Source organism: Microcebus murinus, chromosome 3 (genome assembly GCF_040939455.1).
Source record: "Microcebus murinus isolate Inina chromosome 3, M.murinus_Inina_mat1.0, whole genome shotgun sequence".
Taxonomy (NCBI): domain Eukaryota; kingdom Metazoa; phylum Chordata; class Mammalia; order Primates; family Cheirogaleidae; genus Microcebus; species Microcebus murinus.
This window is the reverse complement of record NC_134106.1, coordinates 54,083,272-54,111,201: the sequence shown is the minus strand read 5'-3', so window position 1 is coordinate 54,111,201 and position 27,930 is coordinate 54,083,272. Positions and strand designations below refer to the sequence as shown.

The following is a 27,930-nucleotide window of genomic DNA, read 5'->3' as shown; positions in this document are numbered from 1 at the left end:
CCTCCTACAAGTAGTCCAGCTCCTGTTCAAGAGTAAGGACTGAGAGTTCCTGCTAGAACAGGGCCTGTCAGGAGGGTATGACCCGTAACAAAGCCACAACACTTCACACCCCAGTCTTGACTAAGGAGCTTTCATTTTCCCATCGAGATGTCCGAAGCCACACTGTAGGCTGGCCATGGATCCAGGCTAGAAAGACTTCTGCTCTCAGCATAACACGCTGTTTCCATCACACCCTATGAAATATAAAAGAAATACACATTCAAATATCTCAATTTGGAGGATTCCAGGCCAGTGATTCTTAACTCTTTGGGGTGGGAGGCACATGGTTTCACTCTGTTGTCCCTGGCATCATAGTTCACTGCAACCTCAGGCTCCTGGGCTCAAGCAATCTCCTGCCTCATGGTCCCAAGAAGCTGGGATGACAGGCACATGTCACCATGCTTGGCTAATTATTTTGGTTTTGGTAGACTCTTGCTTAGGTTGTTCTCAAACTCCTGAGCTCAAGCAATCATCCCACCTCAGCCTCCCAGAGTGCTAGGATTACAAGTGTGAGCCACTGTGCCCAGTTTGTTCTTAACATTTTTAAGGGCACAGACCCCTCTAAGAAGCTGATAAAAGCCAAGGACTCTTTGCCCAGAAAAATGCCCTTTCACTCAACATTGATGTAGTTTCAGGGGGCTCAGAGAAGTCCTGAAAGATGCCCATGAACCACTAAAAGCCACCTCCCTGATCCCTGGATTGTAAAGCAAGAGGGCATTCCCTGTTCCTGACTCACCACCTTGTGGCCAACTTCAGGTAACCTCAGTTAAACCATCTCTTGGACTGTGGTAAAGCAGCAATATTTCCTGAACTGGCCAAAGGTTAAACCTGCCTGTAGCAGGAACTTTCTGGCTCACTTACTTCTCTGTACCTGCAATGGGCTACACCTCTCAGCAGCTGTGTTTTGTCGAGTGGTTACTACATGCCAGGCCCCAAGCAGGACTCTAAGGCATTGTGTCCTTTAACCCTTACAGCAACCCTATAACACAGGGTCATTGTTTCCATTTACAGATAAGGACACTAAGACTTGGAGAGGTAAGGACCCTTCCCCACAAAGCCTACAGGCTGCTGGAGTGCCCACTAATGTGCTGAGGGCCCGTCAGTTACACCAGGCACGTCAGCTCGAGAGCCTTTCTCTAAATTAGTGGGAACGGGCTAAAATCCCAAGGTACTTGGTGTAAGAGTTGCTAATAATTTTTGGTTAACTGTGTTTGCAAACTAGGATCGTCTGCATTTTCATTTGCCTTTTGACTTCCTGTCTGCAGACAAAAACAAGCACATACCTTCCAGGAGGCTCACTCTTTCTGAATTCGTAATGGAACCACCGAAAGGCCACTAGCTTCAAGGAGAACGCCTCTCTCCCCTCCTCTAGAGAAGATGCGTGTGTGATGACTGACAACAAAAACTTAGGTCAATATGGAAGTTGACCATCGCTAATGATGTTATCTTAGCTATAGCCACACAAAAATGGAAAACCAGGAGTCTCACAACTGCACTTTAAAATATCAGTGACCAAACAAGTTTGGTGAGCTCACTGGACGAACAAACATTTAGAGAGTGACTCTTCTGTGCCTGGCACTGCGCTAAGCCCTGGAGATACAGAGCTGGAGACGGCAAGGTCCTGTCCACAGTGAACTCATTGTCTAGCAGGGGGAGGTGGGGAAGGCACGTGATTTACTGGAATAACAGTGTGATAACTGCGACTTGACCGAGGTGACCAAGGGCCAGGGAGCAGGAAGTGAGTAATGCTGGGGAGAGGAGAGGCAAGGTCTCAGAGGTTCATGGAAGGTCTCAGAGGTTCAGGGAAGGAAGAAGATTTCTCTGAGTTCAGAAGGGCATTGTGGACAGAGGACATCGTGTGAGCTGAGACCAGAGGGTGGCCCACCAGGAGTCAGGGCTGGAGTGCAGGCTCCGTGCTTGGCAGGAGGCGGTGCAGGATGTGGCCAGATTATGAAGCCTTGGCCATTTATGAGGAGTCACCAAGAAGTTGAGGTTTTTTTAAATGGAGAAAGGAATTAATCACATTTGCAGGGTAGGAAGATAGCTGTGGCAGCAGCATGAAAGGTAGATTCTATCTGGAAGAAACAGGAAGCAGGAAATGGGATAGAGGTCTCTGCAATAATTGAAGCCAAGGATGAGGAGGGTTGAATTCTAATTCTAGATGGCCTTCACACATGGACATTCCCATAGCAAACCAGTGGGGTCAGATGGTGACAGGCAAGGCAGAAAGCAGAAAAAGAAATTCCTCCGAGGTTTCTAAGTTGAGCCATTGGTCAACAGTGATGCCATTCAGAGAGACAGGAAACCCAGAAAGAAGACCTGGTTCCAGGATAAGGACACACTGGGACCATGAGCTGTCTTTTGGACAGGCTGGTTTGGGGGTAGCCAAAGCAGAACAGGTAAATTGTCTACAGATGCTAGCTTTAGGAGCTTATAGGCATCAAGCATGAAAAAAAAAAGATAACTAAAGACAGAATCATAGGAATATTACTATTTAAAAGGAGTTCAAGGAAAGAAGAGCTAGCAAAGGATGCTGAACGTGGGCTGTGGACAAGACCCCTTCCAAGCAGAAGTCAGACACCAAAAGCTGCAGAGAGGGGAAGGAGAATAACACCCAAAAGGAAGTCCCAGGATCAGGCAGTTAGAAATTCCTAATTGAATTTTCAATTTCAGCAGAACTCCATGGGATCAGGAATGGAGGTGGAAAGTTCACACTACTCATTAAATAATTCTGGCCAAGGACGGAAGGAGAGAGGTCATCTACTGTCATGGTAAAGCTTTTACTTTTCTGGAGTAAGCGTGTGACCAGTTTTGCCAGGTAACCCCGCCAGCCTTACTGCTCAACACTTGTGTTTGGAGGAGGCAGGAAAACGGGATACACGCACACTGTGGCTAAAGGCCCCATTGGCTGGTGTTGATGCTGGTTGCTAGTAATGCCAAGTATTGGTAGTTGAGGACTGAAAGGGTCCCAGAACATGTGGAAGAAAGACTGGTGCTCAGTATCCCGGTGAGAAGGTGAGGCTTGCATGGTCAGTAGGAAGAGGGGACCTATTTATTAAGAAAACACAAACCATCAGTGAAGGTGTCCCAGGTACTGTTGTTGTTAATTGATAATACCTACTTGAAGGTTCTGGAAAGCAGGCATTCTCAGACATCCCCAGTGAGGATTTACCAGCGGCACAACCTTATCAACAAGTAACCAAGAAGGGAAGGAAAAACCCTGAAAAGATTCCAAACACTTTAGCCCAGCGATTCAACTAACACAAACATTCCATAAAAGTCATAATGGATATCCACAAAGATTCATCTACAAGACTGTTCACCATAGCTTGGTTATAAGAGTAAACAACTGGAAGCAATGTGAATTTCCAATCACAGGGGAGCAGTTAAGCACATCATTATACATCTCCATTGGATAAAATACCATGCAACCATTTACGATTTTAAGTAGACAGCTAATTAACAATGTAGAAAAATGTTCACAATATATTATTACATTTTTAACAATAGTTCACAAAGGATAATGAGCATGTTAAATATATATACACACACACATGCACTCACATATACTCAGACAAAAGACTAAAAGAATGTATACCAAAATAGCAATACATTCAAATGAAAAACTAGAAGAATATGCACCAAAACAGTAACAATATCAAAATTTCTAGTTGGCGTAATTATAGGTGGTTTTAATTTACTTTTTGCTTCTCTGTATTTTACAAAATATTTACAATAAACACTGTATAGCTTTTGTAATTAAAAATAGTCACTTATTTTTAATGTAATAAAAATAGTTTAATATAACAAAATATTCTTTTTAATATAAAAGTAATAGAATCTATTAAAAATTTTAAAAGTATTAAAGTATATTAAGGAAAAATTAAGAGTGTCCCAGTCTTCTAATTCTAATTCCTCCACCGCACCTGGCCAAAAATAATTTTTTATTCTTGCTGAGGCAGAAGACTAAATCAGGAGTCAGCCAACTTTTTCCATAAAGGCACAGATAGTACATATTTTTAGCTTTGTGGACAGTTTCTTTTGCAACTGCTCAACTCTGCCATTGCAGTGTGATAGCAAACATAGATAATAGGTAAATAAATGAACATGGCTATGTGCTAATAAAACTTTATTTACAAAAACAAGCAATGGTCTGGACTTGGTACACGGGACAGTTTTCAGAACCCTGGACTTAAATAAACAGATAAGCAAAATATGACAACTTAAGAAAAAATAAAAATGCCAACTTACTGAAGAGCATGCTGGCAAAAACATGCAGCTTGTTTGGTTTCTGCTTCATGTTACCGCCAGTTTCAGTTCAACCGTCCATGTTGCTGAGTTGCCACGTGGTACTTCTTCCTGCTTAACCTCAGTAATACACACTGAGTTCCCCACCGTCAACCTGGGTTGTTCCACATAGCAATCGCCACACCACCCACTGCTGCACATCTCGGCCACCTGGATACAGATCCTACGCCAACCTACCAGGATTGGCCACTTTGGAAGCACACCTGGAGCACCTGCGGTGTGCTGCCCCAGCTCCATAGTGATTTTGAACTCACTGTAATCAGGGCTCATGTCTTTTTCTCCTTTGTATTTCTAGTGCTAAGCATACATTGATCATTAAATTAGAGTTGAATGAATGAGCTATAAGCAAAGTAAGGATCCCATCCTCAGGTGCTGTGGCTTGGTACCAAAAAGCACTGGCACACAGTGGGTGCTCAATAAGCCCAAGCCTCCTTAGCATCTCTATGGCAGCCAATGCTGGTGCTGCAGTCATGGTACTTTAGATATGCGCTTCTCAAAGTCCTCGGTGAATTTGAATTACTTGGACCTCGTAGTAAACTGCAGATTTTGATTTAGGAGGTCTGGGGCGGGGCCCAAGGCTCTGCATCTCTGACAAGTTCCCAGGGGATGCCAATGCTACTGGTCCAGTTAGCGAGGTTGCAGAAGTACGCGGCAGAGGCAGAACCAGAGAAGATGCTGCCTCCCGGAAAGCCTAGATAACATGGCCGCTGTTCCTGTGAAGGTCACCATGCTGCGTAACGAAGAAGCCTATTTCAAGATGGGCCTCTCAGAGAACTCTACTGGCATGGTCCTTCTCAGTCCAGGATTAGGTACTCAGTTTTGCAGTATAGAAACTCAGTTATCAATCTTTCTGTCATAACTAGAATGTCCTGACCACAAAGCACTGAGAAAGAGAAAATAGACTATAATTGGGGTAAGCGCTGAGGAATTAACCTCAGCTCAGACAGATAAAGATCTGTCTCCACCCAAGGGAGAGTCCCCCAGGTCACAGGACCAAATCTCAAGGGCACAGCAAACTCTGGAAAAGACAGCCAGCATTTCTACCCCAGGGTTCCATTCTGGAGGAGTACAGGGACCCGAGCTTCCTAACCTCAGAGGCCCAGGCTCTGTGGGCCAAATGGATGCATGAGTCAGAGTTCAGGGAGCCCCTCAGAGTTGTTGAGAGAGGTCTCCGTTACAGGTCCCCAGAAGGAAGGAAAGCAGAACCCCAGGCACAAGGCCGGCCAGCAGACCAGGTGCACTGGGAGGCCGTCCCTGATGAGGATAGACACCCACAGCCTTTGGGACACTCAGCACAGACCAAGAAGACAATTTCTTTTTTTTTCCTTTCTTTTTCATATAGACCTTGGAGAATGACAAGAAGACAATTTCTAAATCCACACATTAGTGGGAAGAGAGCTAAGATGCTGCCGTCTCAGGGCTCCGGGATTCCAGCCTGGCCTGGATGGAGCCCTTAGTAGGCGACTGCAGCCGACTCCTGGATGGAGCTATGACTGGCAGGGACTGATACAGAAGCCATCGGGTAATTGAGCTGAATCCTGCTAGCCCATGTCAAGGTTATGACATAAAATAAGAAAGCCAGTTTATCATAAGAACAGCATTGCCAATTGCAACAGGCAAGCCTTAAACAATTGTGGTAAAGGGACCTAAACTATAATTCAGAGGTTATCAGGCGGACTGAGTGCTAGGGCTCTGGATAGGCCTAGTCAAATTCACCCCTAAACCTGCCAAGCCCCTGAAACTCATGCCTCAGCCAAGCAATGAGCCCTTAGGCCTTGGTTTGCAATCCAGGAAGTTCTGGCCACCTGTCTCTTTCCTAGATCTAGGCACAACTACATCCCCTCTGTTTTCACTGCCATTAACAACCCAATTCTTCTTTATTTTCCATGTTTTCCTAGCATATTGTGCTTTCTCAGCTTCTCAGGTTAGCTTCCTTTGGTTACATTTTAAGTTGGATGACTCCAAATTACCTAAGAAATGCTCTTTAATTTCACCAGCAGACTATGCTGAAAGGAGATTAACACCCAGAAAAGTGTTAGCATATCACCCGCACTTAGCTATAATTTGTAGGCTCTTATTGTCATTGCTCAGCCAATAAATATCAAGTCCTTATTTTATTCCTTACACAATACTAGGCACAGTGGGAGATAAGTAGGGGTTCCTGTTCTGGGGAGAGACACAACATATCAGCAAATATAGATGATGCCCACACACTACGGGGAGTAATGAATGAGTTTCTGTCCAAAGCGACATGGAGCCCAGGATAGTATAAATGATGCTACCCAGAGAACTGAGTAAAGGAGTGAGTCATGGGAGATTCAGTAACTTTAGAGCTGGAGCTGGAAAGATGAATACTGAGTTCACCGATTCTAAGACACACATTTTTCACATTATAACATCTCTAAATCAGTATGTGTCATGCAATCACTGCTGCCAGGTAGGTGGGTAATCATGCCATAGTCGTCATTGCCTGACACCATTACACACAGTCACAAAAGTGTCAGCATCCAAACCTGCAGATGGGTCTCAGTGGCTTGGGAGAAAATTCCAGAGCAATGGTGAAGCACTCTTTTAAGAAATGTTACATCACCAGTGCACCTGCTGGGAAAGAGGATGATACTCTTTGGAAAATCGGAGTTAAAAGTGATAAAAGGCCAGGCACAGTGGCTCATGCCTGAAATCCTGGCACTTTGGGAGGCTGAAGTGGGAGGATTGCTTAAGGTCAGGAGTTCAAGACCAGCCTGAATATAACCAGCCTGTTATGTCTCTACAAAAAAATAGAAAAATTAGCCGGGTGTGGTGGTGCTCGCCTTAGCCCCAGCTACTCTGGAGGCTGAGGCAGGAGAATCGTTTGAGCCCAGGAGTTTGAGGCTGTAGTGAGCTAGGATGACACCACTGCACTCCAGCCTGGGCAACAGAGAGATACTCTGTGTCATACACACACACACACACACACACACACATACACACACACACAAAATGATAAAAGATAAAAAATGTTCTGCAATTAGATAGTGGTGGTGATTGCAGAATCTTGTGGATAAACTAAACATCACTGAATTGTACACTTGAAAAGGAGTATATGTCATGATATGTGAATAACTCAAATTTTTCTTAAGTGTAGACAAACTCTGGGAAGATTAGAAAAGTTCAAGAAATGGATGGTGGTGATGGTTGCATGATAATGTGAACATATTTAATGTCACTTTAAAAATGGTTAAAATGGGACATTTTGTGTTATGTATATTCTACCACAATAAAAAATAATGTGGGGGGAAATGCCACTACAAGGCTTTTCCCCATCCCCTCAAAATCATATAATGACTCAACTTTTGTTCAAAGAGTTCTGTGGAAACTCATGTATTGCAGCTACAGATGATTTAAGAGTGAAAGTGGAAGTTGTAAAATTAATAAAATCATTACTACCCTCCCAAGAGAGCCATGGCAGAGTGGAGGTGGATGACAACAACATACCTATTGGGGCAAAACCCTGACATTCTGGGTTGACCACAAGTTGCACGCACCAATAAAACCCCTACCCCGAGAGGGAGCTCTCAGCTGGAGCGAAAGACAGAACATCTGCTCTCAGAAGACCTGTTTATCTCATCTGGAATGACCGCAGCGGAGGCTGCACCCCAGAGCCTATGGTGACAGTGACAGAGAAGAGGCCTGCACAGGCCTGGCCCCAGGTCCTCCGTCCCATCGTTCTCTCCTCGGAGGGTTCACACAGCCATGTGGAGACCCGACATCTCCACGTCGGCACGAACACGGCAGCGTCCCCTGGGTCCAGCTTGCACAAGCACGTGCTCTGAGCCACCACCCAGCTAAGAGCTGAGTGAGAAGGCACATTAACTCGCCAAGGAGACCAAACCACTTGCCTCCCAAAACACCTGAAGATAAAAACTTTTAAATGAATATGTTAACTATTAATAAGATCAGAGCTCTCCATTCAAATTGAACTGTAGGCGATAAATCTTCTGCAGGGGCCTTGTTTAGCTTGATTTTGAAAACATGCTAAACAATGGTAGGAGTGTTGCCAGCTCCTAGTGTCTGACCGAGTCCATAAGACAGAGCAGATAGGCTCCGATCACAAGCCGTGAAAAGTTAGCCTCACCCACATCGACCATGAGCTGGACTTCCAGGACCTCTCCAAGGAAAATCTTACCAGGGAAACTGCCTATCAGCAGAGTGGATGACCAAGTTCAGGTCTCCCTAGTTCTTTTTTTTTTCTTCTTTTTTTGAGACAGTCTCCCTTTGTTACCCAGGCTAGAGTGAGTGCCGTGGCGTCAGTCTAGCTCACAGCAACCTCAAACTCCTGGGCTCAAGCAATCCTTTTGCCTCAGCCTCCCAAGTAGCTGAAACAACAGACAGGTGCAACCACGCCCAGCTAATTTTTCTATCCATAAAGACCGGGTCTCTCTATATTGCTTAGGCTGGTCTCAAACACCTAGCCTCAAGTAATCCTCCCGCCTTGGCCTCCCAAAGTGCTTGGATTATAGGTGTGAGCCACAGCACCCAATCAGAATTTTTCTTGTAAGCATAAAAAAATCCTAAGTGATTAAAAAAAGATGATATAATTAGCAGCATTTTTTGCTGCTAATTTTTTTATTGGTACAAAAATAATGGTGTGTCTTGCAATGGTTCATATCTTAGCTTTTATGACATTTAGTAGGGCTTTGCCAGGCAAGAAGATGGGGAAGAGCACTCTAAGTAAAGAGAAGATGGTAGTGCAAAGGCATGGACCCAAAGGAGAGTATGACTTATTCAGTTCTAGGTTGCCTCAGTTTCCCCCTTTTCTCTCTGTCCTGACTGAGAAATAGAGTCCCTTGACCATTCTGTGACCCAGACAGCTGCATGTTTGCCTCCGCAGGTTTGAACCCAAGCTAGACCTTGAACATTCCCATGCACTGATAAAGATGTTCAGGTTGTTGCCTAAAACACTGAAAGAAACATAGCCTCCGACCTGAGCCAAATCCCTGAAACCTGCACATACACTCCACACCCTGACATAGCTAGGTAGAACACCCCTTTCTCTCGATGTCCATCTTGAGGATACACTGCAGCCCTCTGTTAGTACCTTCTCCTAATAGATGCTTTGAACTGAACACCCTTGCATTTAGTGCTTCTTTCTTTGGAATTGCAACTGGCCCCATCCTGGGGTGGCTGGGCCACTGCCGTGTGGGACTCCCCTGCTGCCACTTTGGAGCAGCTCCAGGTGCAGGCTCAGCCGGGATGAAACACCAGAGGACTGCAAGCTTGATGGAAGGGCAACATGGCGGGAAAGGGAAGAGGAGAGTAGAAAAATAGAAGAGAACTGGATTTTAAAGATAGTGAATCTGGTACACAGGGACATACAGGGCAGTACAGCGAACACTGGAGACTCAGAAGAGAGGAGAGTGGGAAGGGAGTGAAGGAAGCAAAATTACCTATTGGGTAAAATGTACCCTGTTCGGGTGACAGGCACACTAAAAGCCCAGACATCACCACCATGCAATTTATCCATGTAATCAAAAACCACTTGTACCTCTAAATCTATTGAAATTAAATAGAACAACAACAAAACTTTTTTAAATAATAAAAGACAATGAATTCCACATCACAAAGTGAGGACTTTATTCAGTAACAAAAAGGGAATTGGGAATTTTTGAGTAGGAGAGAGATGATGAGTTAACATAGATGTTTTTGTTTTTTGTTTTTTTGAGACAGAGTCTCACTCTGTTGCCCGAGCTAGAGTGCAGTGGCATCAGCCTAGCTCACAGCAACCTCAAACTCCTGGGTTCAAACGATCCTCCTGCCTCAGCCTCCCAAGTAGCTGGGACTACAGGCATGTGCCACCATGCCTAGCTAATTTTTTCTATATATTTTTAGTTGTCCGGCTAATTTCTTTCTATTTTTAGTAGAGACAGGCTCTCGCTCTTGCTCAGGCTGGTTTTGAACTCCTGACCTTGAGCGATCCTCCCTTCTCGGCCTCCCAGAGTGCTAGGATAGATAGATGGTTTTAAAAGACCTCTGGGGCTTCTGTACGAGCAATGAACAGAGAGGACTACTGCAGTTGTCTAGGACCTAGACTCTAAGTGACATGTGATAGGGACCAGCATCGGGGCAGAGACCTTTCCGAGGTCAATGTGGAAAGAAAGAGCAACTCTCTAGAATTGCCAGGAGTGAGTGACCAATCACACGTAGGAAGTGAGAGTCGGGCCGTTAATGGTGACTGAAGTCTCTAAGCAGGGCTAGAAGCCAGCGGTGGCCTTTCAACAAAACAGCATCCTGAGGGAAGTCAGTGCCACCCTCTGGAGACCAGACGTGGTCGTGTCTTGTCCTCAGACTTGAGAGCCCCATGACTCTGGGCCCGCTGGCAGCTGTGCACCGATCCCACGGGATGGGGCCCTGCGACGGTCTCTGAAGCTCCGTTTATGCCCCAAAAAATGCCCAGGTGGAAGAAGGGGAATGAGCACCTCCTTTCCTGCCCTCACACACAGCACTCTGGGATTTGGGGAAATCTGCATTTAGGTTTGACTCGGTCAAGGTGGACTTTGAGCGGAGTACTTTCAAGATCACGTGTTGCCTTTTTGCCGTTCAGCCCTAAAGATTATTTTCTGGTCAGATTTTCTCCAGTTCATGAGCAGCAGCATCTTTCTCAGGGCCCAAAACTGCATTCAGGCTCACATCTGCTGACTCTGCAGGAGGGATGAGAAGAGGGCAAAGGGCGTGGCCGCTTGCTGACATGCTCATTCCACCCTTCCAGAGACCAAGGCTCCTCTCGCTGCGGGAGCAAGCAGCATGAAGTGGGGAAGCTTTGGCAGGATAGGAGCAGAGGGCATCATAATTAGGAGCTTGGATTTTGGAGTCTAAGAGACCCAAGCCTCTGTTCTGCCCTTTATTAGCTGTGTACCTGTGGGCCATGGGTTTAACCGCTCTAAAACTCAGTTTGTCTGTACAAGGTGGGTAGGAGTAATGCCCACCTCACAAGGATCCATATGAAGATTAAATAAGATGATGCTTAGCACAGTGCATGGCACATTGTAAATATTAATACAAGACAAGATCACTGTAGATGAGTTGAAAGTGGGTTGAGTTTGACAGGCTTCTTTCTCTCTCCAACAGCAAGTGCAGACAGAAGGATATGGATGAGGCAGTGTTTTTCAAACTTTTTGAGCACAATCCCCCCCAAAAATATTTTTATATTGCAATCCAGTACACAAACATACACATTGATGTATACCAAAGCAAAACAAGTTTTACCAAACAACAAATATCTTTACTACAGTGGCATATAACATACACTGGGGCTTTCAATTCTTTATTAGTCTATACGTTTCATTTATTTATTTACTGTTGAAAGTTTTCAAACCTTCAGAAAAATTGCAAGAATGATACAAAAACGCCCTTCACCTAGAGCAGAGTTTCTCAACTTCTGCACCATTGGCATTCTGTGACATTCCAGACTGGATCATTCTCTGTTGTGGGGCCATCTGTGCATGGTAGGGCGTTTAGCAGCATCCCTGGCCTTTACCCACCAACCGCCATCATTACCCCATACACACACCAGTCATTACAGCCCAAAATGGCTCCAGAAATGGCCATCGTTTACTGGTGGGTCAAATTACCCCCCATTGAGAACCACTGACCTAGGCCCTACCAGCAGTCAGCTTTTTGCTATATTATTTTATCTTTCTGTCAATACATGCTTCATGCAAACACATATACCCACACACAAGCATACTTTTTGGTTGAACTATTTGAAAAGTCAATTACAAACCTCATGATACTCAACACATCATCCTAAGAATAAGGAAATTCTCTTACACACCACAATGCCATTATTGCTCCTAAAACATTAACATTCATGCAGTACTATCTTTTCTTTTCTCCTTCTTCTTCCACATTGCTTATAATCCACTAAATTGATTTTATGCCCCATTTATGGGTCATGACTTATTGTTTGAAGATTAGAGAAGGAGGATTATGGAAGGGAACATAACTCTCTTCTCCTAAAGACCTTTAGAAAACCAGAACAGAAGCCCATCCTTGGCAGCATGAGGTCAGGGTGTCGAGCGTACATTTCCAGGAGTCTTGCCCGCGCCCTGCCGTTCCCCTCCCTGGCTGCCCCCACTTTGCAGAGCACACCCCACAGTGGCGCTGGAAACAGCCAGCCCAGCCAGCCCCACCCTGCGAGGGACCCAGGAGCCCCCCAGGCACCCTTGGGCACTGAGCAGTGTGTGCCCTGGCCTGTCTGCCCAGAGCTGGCAGGGCATGTAGGCCTGACCACATCACAGGCCCAGGCTCGGGTTCAGGCTCAGGCAGGCCGCCCACTCCTTCCCTGTTTGCTAAACTCCCTTCCTTTACCTGCCCTGGCTCCAGGAAAGTGGTTACAAGTTGGTTCAGAAACTGCCAGCAGGCCACGGCTGAGGAACATGAAAGGGGGTGAGTCACTGGCCGTCTTTGATTCTCCTAACCTTATAAATCTGGCCTTTGAATCTAGCATCAAGAGCCAAACAGCAGAGAAACTTGAAAACTAACACTATCAAAAATACACGGAGAGCTCCCACCAGAGCCCCCTGCCTAATCCTCCCAGAGGTCTAGAGAGACCAGTGAGAGGCAGCAGGCCGAGGGGAGCTTCCCAGACATGCTCTGGCTAGCACCTCCACTGTCCTGGCAAGGAGGCGCCTTTTGTACTTGCTCTTGCTTTTGTCTTCTTATAAAGGATTGAACCTGTGTTAGCCAGACTTCCTTCAAAGTCAAGAGTCTCTCCAGCTTGAAGATTAGAGACAGGGGAGTCGGATCAGCTCCCATATTCAAGGAGAAAGAATTGACTACAGTCTGAAAAGCCAAGGAGAAACCCCCACTGAGGAGGTGGTTGCTATGACAACAGCCCATCACCCCAAAGAAGAGCCCAGAACACAGGTTCTGCATCCCCTTGCCAAGAGTGTTGGAGAGACGAGCTACCTGATGGGGAGCCAGACACAGCGGGGAATTTAGTGATGGGGCCACAGACAGAAATGAAGCATCCCAGAAACGAACAAGCGCCGTCTCTGTGGCAGCCTGTGCACTGCTCCATGCAGCCGGACCAAGATGAAGAAGACGGCAACATAGCAAAGACAGTGATCGGAAGCAGCCGTGGGTGAGGGTGCCACAAATATTCACTGATTGCAAACTTTCACCTACTATTATGCCCACGGTACTACGGTGGTTATCACAATTCATAATTACCTCATTTACTTAGTTAGCTTCCTGTCTTCCCCCACTGAATGGTAGGGACGAGAGAGCCTTGTCCATTTGGTTCATCAGTGTATCCTCACTTCTGAGAACAAAGCCCAGAATACAGTGAGCACTGCTCAAAAGATATTTGGTCAATGAGTGAGTGAGTGAACTTGGTGTCTTGGTCTGCTTGAGCTGCCTTAACAAGTTACCAAAGACTGGGTGGCTGAAACCACAGACATTTATTTCCCACAGTTCTAGAGTCTGGGAAGTTTAAAATCAAGGGGCTGGTAGATTTGGTGAGGGCTCATGTCCTGGCTTGCAGATGGCCACCTTCTCATTGTATCCTCACACAACACACAGGAAGGGAGAGGGCACACACGAGCTAGAGCAAGCTCTCTGGCGTCTCTTCTGGTAAGGGCACTAATCCCATCACGAGGGCCCCACCCTGATGACTTCGTGTAACTTAATGATATCCCATCTCCAAATGCCATCACACTGGGGGTTAGGGCTTTACATGAGTTCGGGGAGAGGGGGACACAACTCAGCCCTTAGCATGCAGTCTCCCCTTTGCTCCACTTAACAGAAGAAGGCAGTGAAAGCCGGGAGATGTCAAGTTCACCCAGCTCATCACCAGTATGCCTGGGCCTCAAAACCGGAACTCCTGACTCCAATTCCCACAATGTCTAAACTAGCAGAGACATAAAATCCTGTTTATCACTTCTCTCATCCCTCGGGTCCCACAGCTTGACAGGACTCCTCGGGCCATGCCAGGGAGGATGGCTTTGCTTTCGTCAGCTCCAGTCTGAAACCAACAGGACACTTTCTCAAACTGTGGGAATCGCTCTTTGCGACTTTCTCTTAAAGGTGACGCCCAGTGGGCCTGGGGCTGCCTGAGAAGTGACTCCAGTCTGTCTTCAGCCCTCACACCACCCGCAGCCTGAGAAGTGACTCCAGTCTGTCTTCAGCCCTCACACCACCCGCAGCCTGAGAAGTGACTCCAGTCTGTCTTCAGCCCTCACACCACCCGCAGCACCCTAGGAATGCTGAGCCCGCCTGCTCCTGAAACCAACACCCCATTGGTAACAGTCTTTGGCATTCAGAAGTGTGGATCTGGTTGGTGATGCAGGAGATTCATTAGATGAATACCTACTTTTAAGAGGTTTAGAGAGATGAAATGACTTAAGTAAGGTCATAAGCGAGTTGGCCGGATCTTCCCAAACTGACACAGTCCCGTTTCAGGGAGAACTAGCTGGATGTGTAAAGGGAATACAAAAAGACAGAAAGAAACAAGGTTCTCAGAGAGAGAGAAAAAAATACCTTGTGGTGTTTAAGGTGTTTCAGATTAGTACATGGAAGAAGTAGCATTTAGGGACATTTAGGGACATAGGGACCTTCCCAGAGCCTCTCCCACTATTGGCACAAGTAGTCAGCCCCCTGCCTCCCTGTAAACAGCTGTGACTTCTTGACAATTGATCCCATTCCCTCTCGGGTAAAGGCACCAGGTGCTGTGCTGACTTCTCATCCCAGAACCCAAGTCTCTGATATCGCAGGGATGTTGTTTAAGATCCAGCTAAGAAACAGCTTGTCTCTTGAAATCCCTAAAATCAGACAGTCACACACACACAGACACACAGACACACACACACACACACACACACACAAACGCTGCCTCCCCCTCCCCAACCCCATTCCTGCCACCAGCAACCCCTAAAACCCAGCCTAGAAAGGCAGCGGCTGCAGACCCCCTTCTAGTGGGGCTCTTCCAGAATTGGAGGCATCCTCAGGCATCTGAGGTTGAGTCTCGCGTTGCTCTGGGGCACCCGCGCCCTACAGAGAGATGAAGGTCATGCGCTGTTGATGTCCCAAGCCCTGGCTGGTGCTTTACAAACAGTATTTAATTTTCCCAACAATCCTGCAAACATTCCCTTTGAACAGATGAAGAAATCAAGGCTCAGAAAGATAAAATACTATATTATGAATGCAGCCAAAACTCTTGGTTTTTTCATTGAACCCAACTATTTCCCAACTCAGCGTTCTACTATATTTCAAGCTAAAAATATACAGCTTTCTATCCTCCAAAATAAAATTCACCATATTTACTTTAGACTAGAAAATGAAAATTGTTGTAAAAAAAAAAACGAATCACAAATAATATTTAAATTGCAAATGAGGGTAAAAAATCAAAGGCAAATGCTAAGATTTTTATCTCAATGTAAAAGGAACCCACATAGACAAAAGATGGAATGCTTTAGCATACGCTCATAGAGAGTCAAAATGTTATTCTTTGCCAAATCTAGCCGTCTTCCTGGCTCTCAGCAGAGAGAGAACAGGCCAGAGTGGAAGTGGGTCCCCGAGGCTTACAAATACAGCCTCCTCACATCTGGCTGTGACCCCATCGAGGTCAAGCATGGCACAAGGAATATGTTCCTTTGCAAAGGTTGACCTTTCTCAACACCACTTAGAATTCAAGACTTCCCCCCAAATAGAAAGCATTCTTACACTATAATATACTGTTCTGAGTGGAAAGGGAAAAATGCATGGAGTAAGAGCCAATATCCTCGAGTTTAATGTAACTCAGGGAACAGGCATGGGGTGAACTTGCCCATCCCATGTTTCTCAGTCATTAAAAATAAAAAGCTTCCAGCTTCCAGCCATTGATCCAAGGGACTCCTGGTAGACAGGGGCAGGACCATGTGGTAGACTTTTCATGTATTAAGTGGTCCCAGAGACTCACTGAGGAGTTATCAGGACTGGAAGATGGTCTCACTACTGAAGTACACCTAAGCCCGAGCCAGACACCAGAATGCAAATGTACTAAGTTACAAAGAGAAACATAACTCCACCTGTGCCCAAATCACCTGCGTTGGCAGGATCTGCATTGTTCACTCCCTATGCCAGCTACCTGGGAAGTCGAGTCCTGACCTACAGCTACTTTGTTTATGTGCCATGAGCCATCCACATCACAAAGACCAGAAACGCTCCAAACCTCTGTGCTCAGCACATTCACTGTAGCATTCGTTGTAGGAGGTCCACGTGTGAAAGCAAATTGCAGCAGAAGGTGGCTTGGTGAACGGGACATCAGAGCGAAGGTGATTCAATGAATCAAAAGTTTAATGGTCCCAGCCAGAGAAGAGGCCAGCACAGATTGCTCACACAGAGCTGTCTTGCCAAGGAGACTGGCAATCCCCTTCCCATCCGTTCCTACAGTGCTGTTGAGGCCAGAAAAACTCTACGGGAGCTTAGTGAAATTCTTCTCCCCTGTACAAAGCAAGGATGACACCACCACCATTTCTCCTCTTTTATCTCTGACCAATCTTGCTTGGAAGGCCACTTTCTTCAGATGCATCAGTTCATTTGATCAGGGTACAGTCAAGTCCTTTTGGCCTGGGAGCCCTCTTGTCTGTCCTTCCAGTGGCTATTATCCTACTGTCATCTAGCACCACTGCCTCCCACAGAGACAGCTTAACTTCCTAAGGTCAGAGGTCAGTTTAGCCCCCAAAGTACTGATAAGAGCATCCTCACACAACTGAAGCAGCTCTTGAAAAATGCACAGTGGACTTGATCTGTCTAGGTAAGCAAAGCAAAATTTCTGTAGCTCACCACCTTGGCAAGGAGGTTTCTTTAATGAAATTCTCCAGTGTAAGACACAGGCCTGGCTGCTCCAAAAGAGATGCAAAACTGTCGTGGTTTAAACAAGGTAGAATGTCATTTTCGTTGAACATAACAGGCGTAGTATAAACAATCCAGGGCTGACACAGTGGCACCCAGGTTTGCAACCCAGGCTCTTCCTATTTTGTTGACCTGCCATCCATAGGCACAGTCCTTATCCACATGGTCTAGGATGTCTGGTGATGATGTCCATGCTTCTGTCACTAGCAGTAGGACAGAAAATAAGGGAAGTTCAGCAGAAACTCTCTCCCTTTAAAGTCATGACCTGGAAGTTGCACACATCACTTCTGCCCGTTCCATTGGCCAGAGCTTAGTCCTAGCTACAAGGCAGATTGACCTTTCACTAGTGTTAGCTGGGCAGCCTCATAAATTCTGTTTCTACATAACAATGGAAGAATAGATATTGTTTCTGCCCAACTAGTGTAATTTTTCCTTTCCCTGTTTCCATTATTTTCCTTTTAAAGTCAGGTTGTCCCACAGCTCCTTAATGAGAACATTTATACCCTGGTACATAAAATTAGATTTAAAATATGCTGAATTATTGAGAGTAATAATACCATGGGGGAAGTAATCCCAACACTTTGGGAGGCCAAGATGGGAGGATCGCTTGTGGCCAGGAGTTCAAGATCAGCCTGGGCAACATAGAAGGACACACACACACACAAAGGTTAGCCTGTTGTGGTGGCCTAGCTACCAGAGAGGCTGAAGCAGGAGGATCACTCGAGCTCAGGAGTTTGAGGCTGCAACGAGCTGTGAGGAGAGGATACTCTTTCTCTGTTTGGGCTGGATTTTAATTTTTATTTACATGTTCAGGCTTATATGAATTGTTGCGTTTCTATATAAATAACTAAAGGGTACATAGCATTGGGTTTCTTAGATAAAATCCTTAGTATTTGTTCCTGAATGAGGGTCAGTTCTATGCTCAGCAGTTACAGACCAAAGCATACATCCTGCTTGCCTATAACAAGGCAACCCCATTACCGTACCTCCCCTGGCGCTACCCCAGTCATCAGTGAAATGCCCTGCACTGTTTTTAGCTGAAAGGGAAATCTCTGAGCTCTTTAAAAATAAATGAAATGAAAATGAGACATAATTATCTACGGTTGCAACCATAACCATAGGGTTGGTGGGGATAAATGTTGCAATATTTTATTGGTCAGCTTCTGATCTACCACATGAAACATTTTTGTTCATTTCAAACCCTTCTCCTCAGCCCCATTTACTACATAACCATTCCAACCATTGTTCCCAATGGACAAGGAGGGGGTGTCTTCGCAGCATCCAGATAGAAGGGAAGGGTTTACTTAACACACTGTTGTCTTTTGTTGATGGAGTATGGGCATTTAGAGTTGACTATTGTAATATTAGTTCCAACTTTTTCATGCTTAGAATTCCTCGCTGAATCATTATCTCAGCTCTCTCTGTGGCTCCATCCTCCACGAACATGCCACATTTCAAAGTATGTGAGACAGGAGTAGTAAAGTGTTGGTTCAGTTTGAGGAAATTGAATCCCCAAATATTCTTCCCTTAGCCCAACTGGATTCCATTAGCCGGGGATGTTCTTTCAACAAAAAAGTATTTGTCCCTCCCTATTGTAAAATCCATCCAATAAAAATGTTTAACTAAGGAACAGAGGAAACTAGCTCCAGACAGAAGAAAGAAAGAAAAGAAAGAAAGAAAGAAAGAAAGAAAGAAAGAAAGAAAGAAAGAAAGAAAGAAAGAAAGAAAGAAAGAAAAAGAAAATGAGGTTCACCATAAAATTCCAGATTGAAGACTCTCCATGTTAGGGCAAAGGTCACCCTTCTTCCATAGAAGCTTCTGAAAATGTACTCCTCTCCTGCAAATGGAAACTGTGCAGCCTTTCTTTCACACACACAAAAAAGATACCCCTCCATGAAAGACTATATGCCTGGAGTTAGTCATCAAAAAAGATCATTTCTAGGTTGGGCAGCCCATGTTTGAAGACTGCAGACTGGAAAGACCCCAGAGGCCTGGGGGGGGGAACTTCTGCCCCCAAGGAAAGACCAAATCCAAGCCAGGGATTCTTGGCCCTCTTCTAACAGCACGTAGAAACCTCAGAGTGTTGGAAGGAAAAAGAAAACAAACAGCTGAAAAATCGGCTTTTTCTTTCTCCCTCCTTAGACTTGTTTGAGTTAAGAAGGAAAAAACTCCTCCAATATTTTACAAGGTCTTTAGACCTCTAAATATACCAATTAATAATTTTATGAGCAAATCAACTTGCTTGTCACACAGTAATATATTCTCAAGCTAACAATGACATTTTGGAGCTATAAAGATAAGTCTTTGGAGTTTTTTTTTGTACAAATTCAGATTTTTCCAAATATTACACACATAGGAATACCCCACATTGACTATTTATGCCCAATTTATTCAATAAAAATTATTTCATTTGTCCCCTGTGCCAGGCACCATGCTGGCCCCCAGGGATAAAATAGGGAGGAAATAAAGACGTGGCCTCTGCCCTCATAAAGCTCACAGTCAAACAGAAGAAATGGGCTTCTGAGCAGTGATTATACAAAGAATTCATGTTTTAAAATTTTCCCATTTATCCTAAACCCGGAATCAATTTGAATCTCCGTTAGTACAACCATGTCCACTGCCATGTGACACTTTTATTATGGAAGTGGTGCCTCACACAGGTGTGCACTCAGGGACAGCCATAATAAGTGAGATCCAGCACAAGCCGCCCATGCCACCCCCGTTGCCCGCTGCCTCACCATTTCGGGACAGCTGCCCAACTGCCAACTGCCAGCTGCCTCTCTTTGCCTGAGGGCTTCCTCTGTCTCCGAGGCCCGCTCTGCGGGGTAATTAACGCCCTCCACTACCAATGGCAGCAGCGCCCAACCAAAGACTGACAGAAGTCGGGGTATAAACACCCAGCTCCCTCACCTCTCGGTAGCTCTCCTCTTGGATATCTCACCTTGTGGGTGGGAGGAGTGTTCTCCACAATGCCCTCCAAAATTCCCAAGTGAGATTAAGCTCCAGTTACACGTTCTGGTGACTTGCTTATGAAGCGCCCTTTGTTGGCTGCCTTCCCTCTCCATCTCACTTCCTCACTCTCCTATAGATGCTTCCTGGAATCATTTCCCAAATAATTGACTTGCACTCAAGTGCTTCCTTCAGGGTCCGCCTCTAAGACATTTCAAAGAGTCTGCCTGGTGCCCACTGCTCCTTTATTAAATCAATCATCTTTTACCAGCAGTTTTTGAACTCCCACTGTTTCATTTTTCTCTCTCTTTCTTTCTTTCTTTCTTTCTTTCTTTCTTTCTTTCTTTCTTTCTTTCTTTCTTTCTTTCTTTCTTTCTTTCTTTCTTTTCTTTCCTTCTTTCTTTCTTCCTCTCTCTCTCTCTCTCTCTCTCTCTCTCTCTCTCTCTCTCTCTCTCTTTCTTTTTTCTGAGACAGAGTCTCACTCTGTCACCCTGGGTAGAATGTAGTGGCACCATCATAGCTCACAGCAACCTCAAACTCCTGGGCTCATGTGATACTCCTGCCTCAGCCACACAAGGAGCTGGGACTACAGGAGCACACCCAGTTAATTTTTCTATTTTTACTAGAGATGGGGTCTCTGTCTTGTTCAGGCAGATTTTGAAGTCCTGACCTCAGGCGATCCTCCCACTTCAGCCTCCCAGAGTGCTAGGATTACAGGCGTGAACCACCTTGCCCAGCCCATTTTCTTATTTCATTTATTATTATTGTATCTTTTTAAAGAAAGAAAGGGGAGAGTATCTCTCATGCATGGTGAGTTGTTTTTGGTTGTTTTAAATACATTTAAGGGGTACAAGCGCAACTTTGTTATATATAGATAATATTGTGCAGTGGTGAGCTCTGGGCTTTTAATGTAACCATCACTCAAATAGTGTACATTGTACCCATTAAGTAATTTCTCACCCCTCAAGTGAGTTTTTTAAGTTCTCATGGGGACTGAATTACATGGCCTTTTTCCTCTGAGCCACCATGTCATAAAATTTGCCATCGGAGCTGAACAAAATCTCTTATCTTTCCACTTCCACCTATTTCCTATTGCTCTGTTCCCTGTTGACAGTAGCAGGGTCCCCCATCAATGGGAAAGAAGGATGAGAATGGGGTGAAACAGGCCACCAGGTTGCCCTTTCCACGATAGGAAAGGGACACATATATCCAAAAATATCATTTTAGAATAACACAGGGACACTCTACTTTTCCCAAAGACCATGTGGAATTGGAGTTCTTTCTCCATGCCTCTTTGGAACTCTTTGGAATCTAACTACATTTCTGCTGTTTGTTCTTATTTACCAAGGGGCAGCTACTGAGATGTCAGCAAAGATCTCAGTTGTTTCACTGAAAACGAGTGGCAACGATCAGAAACAATTCAATGGATTTGAGCCAAAAGGTGGATTTGGGAAGGGCGCGGGGAAATCCTGCAGCACAATCATGCTGTGGATGAGCAGAGATTCAGCAGGTCTGGCAAATGGTGGCAGCCAGAATGCTAGCCCCTGGGACGGGCTCTGCACCTTTCCCTGTTACTCTTTGTGAACTGAATTTGTGCTTGCCTCTCATAAGAGGCTTGGCTATAGGCAACATCTATGTGGCTTAAGGAGAAAGGGATTTTTGGAAAGATGTTAGTTGTCCTCAGACTGACATTTCGCTGGTGTGCACCTGCCCAGTCCTCCTGGCTTTTCATGACCACGTCCATTCTGATGGGCTCCCAGAATCAGTGAGAGGGTAGACAAGTAGGCTGAACTTTCTAGAACTCCCAGAACCCTGTGAAAGAACAGACCCATTAAGGGAACTGTCACCAGCTCCAGAGCCACCCCTCCAAACTACTTTCTCACATACTTCCAAACCAAAGTCCCACACAGGATTATCTGGTTGAGAGGACCTAGGCCATACTTTTCCACCTGTGCTGGCAGCTGGTAGATTGGTTGGTTTCTTTCTGGTTTTTGGAACCTACCATGAGGTAACAAGATTTATAAAATTGTCACTGTCAAACTGTAGAAATATTTACAAGATTTGGGCAGCTACATATGATAAATGTCCATGATGGCCCACAAGGCAGAAAAAAACTCCACAAATTATACAGAATATAGCTTCAACCACTAAAAAAAGATTGGCCCGACTGGCTCCATTTTAGTCTAAAAGTGCCATGAAGCAGGTCATTGGTCCAAACCATTAGGTGCCCATCTGAGACCAGGGTGGCAAGGCCACGGAAGAAGGTGGCTGCTCTTAAAGGAACCATCCATATGAAGGAGTGGGGGGGTGAGGGGGATGCCACGGACAAGGGACACCACCCAGAAAAAAGAGGGTTTGAGGGCATATGAAATAATAAATAATCACAAGATCAGTCAAATACTATTTAGGTAATTATTATTGGAGAAGCCATATTCAAGAATATCCAGTGAACTGGGTTTCAACAACTATGAATCTCCCAATTAAAGATGAGCATTAGTGGGCAGCTGGGATGGACTAGGCACAGCCACACAGAGTTTTTAGAACCAGACAGCCCTAACTCAGCTTCTCCGCTCCTCCACTTACCAACTGTATGACCACAGACAAGCCACCTGCCCAGTTAAAGGTCAGTATTCCCTTCCGCAAAATAATGATAGTTCCTACCCACAACAGTGTTGTAGAACTCAGAAAAGACATTATAAAATATCTGTCAGACAACAGACATCCAACACTCATTTCCCACCTGCCTGCCTTCCTTGCATAATTAGAGCAGGGCTAAATTACGGTAAACCTGGCCGAGGAGCCGCAATCTTGCTGCTGAACCAAGCACAGTGAGCTGAGAAATCAGTTGAAATGAGAGTTTCAGGGATGTATCAGTCAGCTGGTGTTAGTCTAAGAAATGGTCCCAAGTCTCACTCACAGTAACAAGTCACTTTAGTAATGGTGTATTTCTCACTTGCATGATCTGTCCATTGCAGGCTGGCCTCAGTTCTGCAGGAGGTCGTTTTCATTCCACAACTCAGACTGAAGCACCAACTTCTATCTGGGACGTGGCCATCTAGTAGCAGAAGAAGAAGAGAAGTGGAGGACACATGATGGCTCTTAAAACTTCTGCTCAGAAAAGGTACATGTCACTTTAGTTCACTATTTATTTATTTATTTATTTTGAGCCCTGTCACCCAGGCTGGAGCTCAGTGGCATCATCGCAGCTCACTGTAGCCTCAAATTCCTGAGCTCAAGTGATTCTCCTACCTCAGCCTCCTAAGTACCTGGGACTACAGGTATGCGCCACCATGCCCAGCTAATTTTTTTATTTTTTGTAGAGATGGTATCTTGGTCTGTTGCCCAGACTTGTCTCAAACTCCTGGCTACAAACTGTATGATCCATTTATATGAAATTCTTTTTTATTTTATTTGTATTTACTTATTTATTTTTAGAGAAGAGTCTTACTATGTTGCTCAGGCTAATCTCAAACTCATAGGCTCAAGTAATCCTCCCACCTCAGCCTCCACAAGTAGCTGGGACTGCAGCCATGAGCCACCATGCCTCGCCATGAAATTCTTTCTGAAAGGCAAAACTAGGGTGATCAAACCAGATCAGTGGTCATCATAGGCCAAGAGGTAGGGGGAGAAGATTGACTAAAACTGGGAAGGAAGAAATGTTGAACATGTTCCACATCTTGATTGTGATGGTGGTTCACAAATGTATGTGTTTGTTGAAGCTCATCACACTGTGCACTTGATATTGATGAATTTTATGTTATATACATTATATCTCAATAAAGCTGACAAAAATAAAGGAAAAAGCCCGCCTAATCATTTTCTGCCCTTTCTGAAGTAGTCCTTTTCTTGCTTGTTCACTGTATGCAGTATGGGTATCCTTCAAGGTGTGGTTTTTCCCCAAGTGTTAATCTTTCTAGCTAAAATGAAAAATCTCCGAGGGAAGGAAGTTATCACAAACTGACTTAAGCCAACTTGAGTATATACAACATTGGTTTTTTTTTTTTTGCTGGAAATGGCTGCCATCGAAGAAGGTAGAGGTGGGTGAGGTTTAGCTGCATTACACTGATGGGAAATCTCAAACCAAATTCTGCTACATATATAAACATTTACCAAAAAACAACTTATTAACCAGCAAACACAGACAGTTTATAAAATCTGTCCTGGAAGTCCCATGAAGTCTAAGCTCTCCATCCTTTGAAATGCTTTGACCACCACCTTATATGAGAGGTTTTTCTGGGACAGACATAACAACATTCCAGAAACAAGAATCTGTTACCCTTAAAGGTGACATTAGGCAACCAGACATCCTCCTAACCAATGGCCAGATTTAGGACCATTTAGGATCAAGTCTCTGATGATTTCCCTAAGGGTGCAGGCTACAGACCTTCCTGGATCCTTCTACCCTGTTTATGCACGCGGCTCTGAAATATCTTAGCCCATCTACACATTTCAAATATCCTCAACTTCATCAAATTGAGAGCCCACATTCATTATGCCGGCTACTCGCTACAACTTTGACTAAGGAAACTCCTTTCTGACATTCACTACGCTAAGCAAAGCATAAGGTATTGATCAAGGTATGGATATCATTAGTGCTTATAAAAGCTGCCTGGACTTCCTGATTAGAATGGAGCTGGGCATGCCCTGACCACGTGTCCTTGGCAGGAGCCACTGCCCTTGGAGTTGGAGCTTCAACCAGACAGTGCAAACGTAATATTCTCCGTCGAGGCTGAACTTCTGGAAAGTAAATGATAGACATCCTACTGAGAACATATCCTCTCTTCTTTAAACTCTTCACAAAATTTTTTATTTTTAGTAGATGCTCAGTAACTGTTAATGACTATAAGCCCAGTAAATTAAGAATGGAGAGTTTTTAAACAGAAAGAAAGGGAAAGAAGATGGAAAGGAAGAGAAGGAAAGAGGGAAAGAAAGAGCAAGTGAGCACTGGCCTACACCACTTCAGGTTGTTGCCTGCGTGTCTTCTACCCCCAGACCTTCCTTGTCTCCAAGGGTGAAGACACTCAGCCTGGGTTCTGCCTCAGCTTTGTGGGGGGCCTGGGGGGGGCTGGTGGTTTTTTAAAACAGACCCAAAAATAAGGAAATGACTCTGTCTGTGGAAAGGCTAAATCGTTCTGTGTAAATAAAACTGGGGAACTTCTGGAATGAAAAGTAATTGCCAGAGGCTAATTAACAGCCTAAAATTAGTCCAATTAGACCACAGAAGCCAGGCTCCTCTGAAGGCCTCTGAGTTTGCCATTGAAGGAAGCTCCTCTCCTCTTCCTCCCAAACATCTCCCAGATCCTTTCTTCTGTAAGACCAATCCTACAGGTCGCAGAGTTGGAGCCAACTCAGGGTTGACCTCAAAGACGGGAAGAGGAGGTGACGGTGTGAATAGATAGCACCAGGCAGTCTCCTGACCCAAAATACTAGCCTGCCATCTGCCATTCCAGTCATTTCTAGTATGTCTTTTTATGGCAGCATGGCACAAGCTTTGGGATTCAGATCCTGTCCCTGTCACTCTTTAGGTCTATGACCTTGGGTAAATTACTTAGCCTTGATGAAACTTGGGTTCCTTATTTGCAAAAACAACAAGAACAAAAAACAAGCAAAACATACTACCCACCTACAGTGGCCATCCAATATTTTTCCTTGCCCAGTATCCATCCCCCTGCTTGAAACAGCACCCCATTAATCTTTGGTGGAACAGCTCCTCACCCACTCCTGGCCTATGTAGGTCTAGTGTTGCAAACTCAACATCACCCCCAACCCTTAGCTGTCACGTGACCTCGATTGGCCAGTCAGCACACTCTCTCCTGGCAGCACGGTGAACTGTTCAGTAATGAGTCCACTTGGCATCACTGCGACTCGGTCCTGAGATTTATTAGAAGAAGACTCTCTCTCACATGAAGACAGGCTGCCTGAGCATGAAGCTGAGGTGAGGAGGAGGAACACAAAATCCTGGCTGGAGCACTTGGACAGAGCCAGGTCTAAACATGATCTACTCGGGGACTGGTCAGTTACCGGAAGGAATAAATTCTATTTCTGGCGCAAGCAATTTTCTGTCATCTAAAAATTGAAATATCATGGACTCTGGAATCATAATGCCTGAATTTAAATTGTGGCTCCATCACTTACTAGCTTTGAGACCTTGGGCAGTTTACTTAATATGTCAGTGACTCAGTTTCCTCAACTAATAAATGGGTATTAATAGCACCAACTTCATAAAGCTGTTGTGAGGATTGAGTGAATATACATAAATCATATACACAAATAAGTATATATCGTGTACTTAAAATAATGCCTGGCACATAGAATACATTATACTGATATTAACTATTTTATAATAAAATAATAATAGCTATTACTGCCAATATATAAATGGCTATTATTATTATTTCTGCCTCACAGATTTATAGGGTTTGGAGGAATATAGCCAATGAGTTTGAGTGAAATTAAGAATTGTACAGGACAGAGTAGAATGGTTAATTCTCACCGCAGGAAGGAGTCTTAAAGCTTATGTAGCCCAGCCCAAGGCCCAGTTAGCCTTATTGTCTTTTTTGCTAGACTGATTAGACTGATGGAACAAGGTCGTGCTATAGATGTGTTTAGGGTATACCTTAATAAAAGACAGGACCTTGTCAAGACCCTGATGATGGCTATATGTGGATAAGATGAAGAACACCTGGGCAAGGCAGGCAGTTCTATTTGACTAACCAATTAAACCAAGCCTCAATGAGAAAGTGAGATTTGAGCATAATTTGAAGGAGTAAAGAGCATTAGTCTTAAAACTATCTGGAGGAAGAGTATCCTGGGTATAGGGAACAGCCAAGGCAAAGGTCCTAAAGCAGGAGGCTTCCAGACTTTCTGCAGGAATGGCAGGGTCAGAGCGAGCGAGGGGAGAATAGAGCACAATGGTGGAAGACTGCAGAGAGGCAGACGGGGCCATGCCACGTGGGGCCCATGAGCCTGAGCAAGAGTGAGACCCCCACCTCTACAAAAAAATAGAAAAACTAGCTGGCCATGGTGGCACACATTTGTAGTCCCAGCTACTTGGAGGCTGAGACAGGAGGATCGCTTGAGCCCAGGAGTGTGAGGTTGCAGTGAGCTACAGTGACGCTACTGCAGTCTAGCGCGGGCACAGTCCGAGACCCTGTCTCAAAAAAAAACCCAAAATCAGTCCTGTTCCTGTGTTGAAAATAGACTGTCAAGCAAGCATGGAAACAAGGAGACAAGTCAGGAAGCCCTCGTGGTATCCAGGTGAAAGAAGATGCACCTGTCAGTCTGCCGGCTGTATTCTCTCAGACCAGCTTTCCCCTGGTAAAGAAGCTGCCGGCGGCTTCTGGGCTCACATCCTCACAGCTTATGACTGGAGGGCAAAGATCTTGTTCCCTTCCATTTACATTTTAAAAATAAATAAGTAAAATCCAGAGAAGTGGATGTAGTCACTCTACATTCCACTTGCCAGGTGACCACAGGCCTAGCACACAGTTGGCATTTACTGAATGCATTCTGGAAAACAAATAAGTAGCATGCAAACATGCAGACCTGTACCTGATTGATTGTGTGGGATGGATTGCACTGCACTGTTTGCATCCTCTTGCCTTTTCTGCTTTATGACCAGGAGTCACGTGTGCAACGTTGACTATATGAATGAGGGTGGCCAATGGGCACGAGAGAAGCATACAGTCATACCCAGAGAATCAGGTTCCTGGCCCCATTACCAAAGTCTCCTCGTTATTTGTCCCTAGACCATAAAAGGATATA

The 27,930-nt window shown here is 45.0% G+C and overlaps 1 long non-coding RNA gene across 1 annotated transcript; it reads right to left on the bottom strand.

The window, feature by feature from the left end:
• Window positions 1-116: 116 nt before the first annotated feature.
• On the bottom strand, window positions 117-27,904 carry LOC142870046 (uncharacterized). Its single transcript, XR_012918573.1, has 3 exons — window positions 27,718-27,904; window positions 23,084-23,221; window positions 117-233 (listed from the first exon to the last, which is right to left on the bottom strand). It is a non-coding gene; the product is annotated as an uncharacterized LOC142870046 (long non-coding RNA).
• Between the last annotated feature and the right edge of the window lie 26 nt (window positions 27,905-27,930).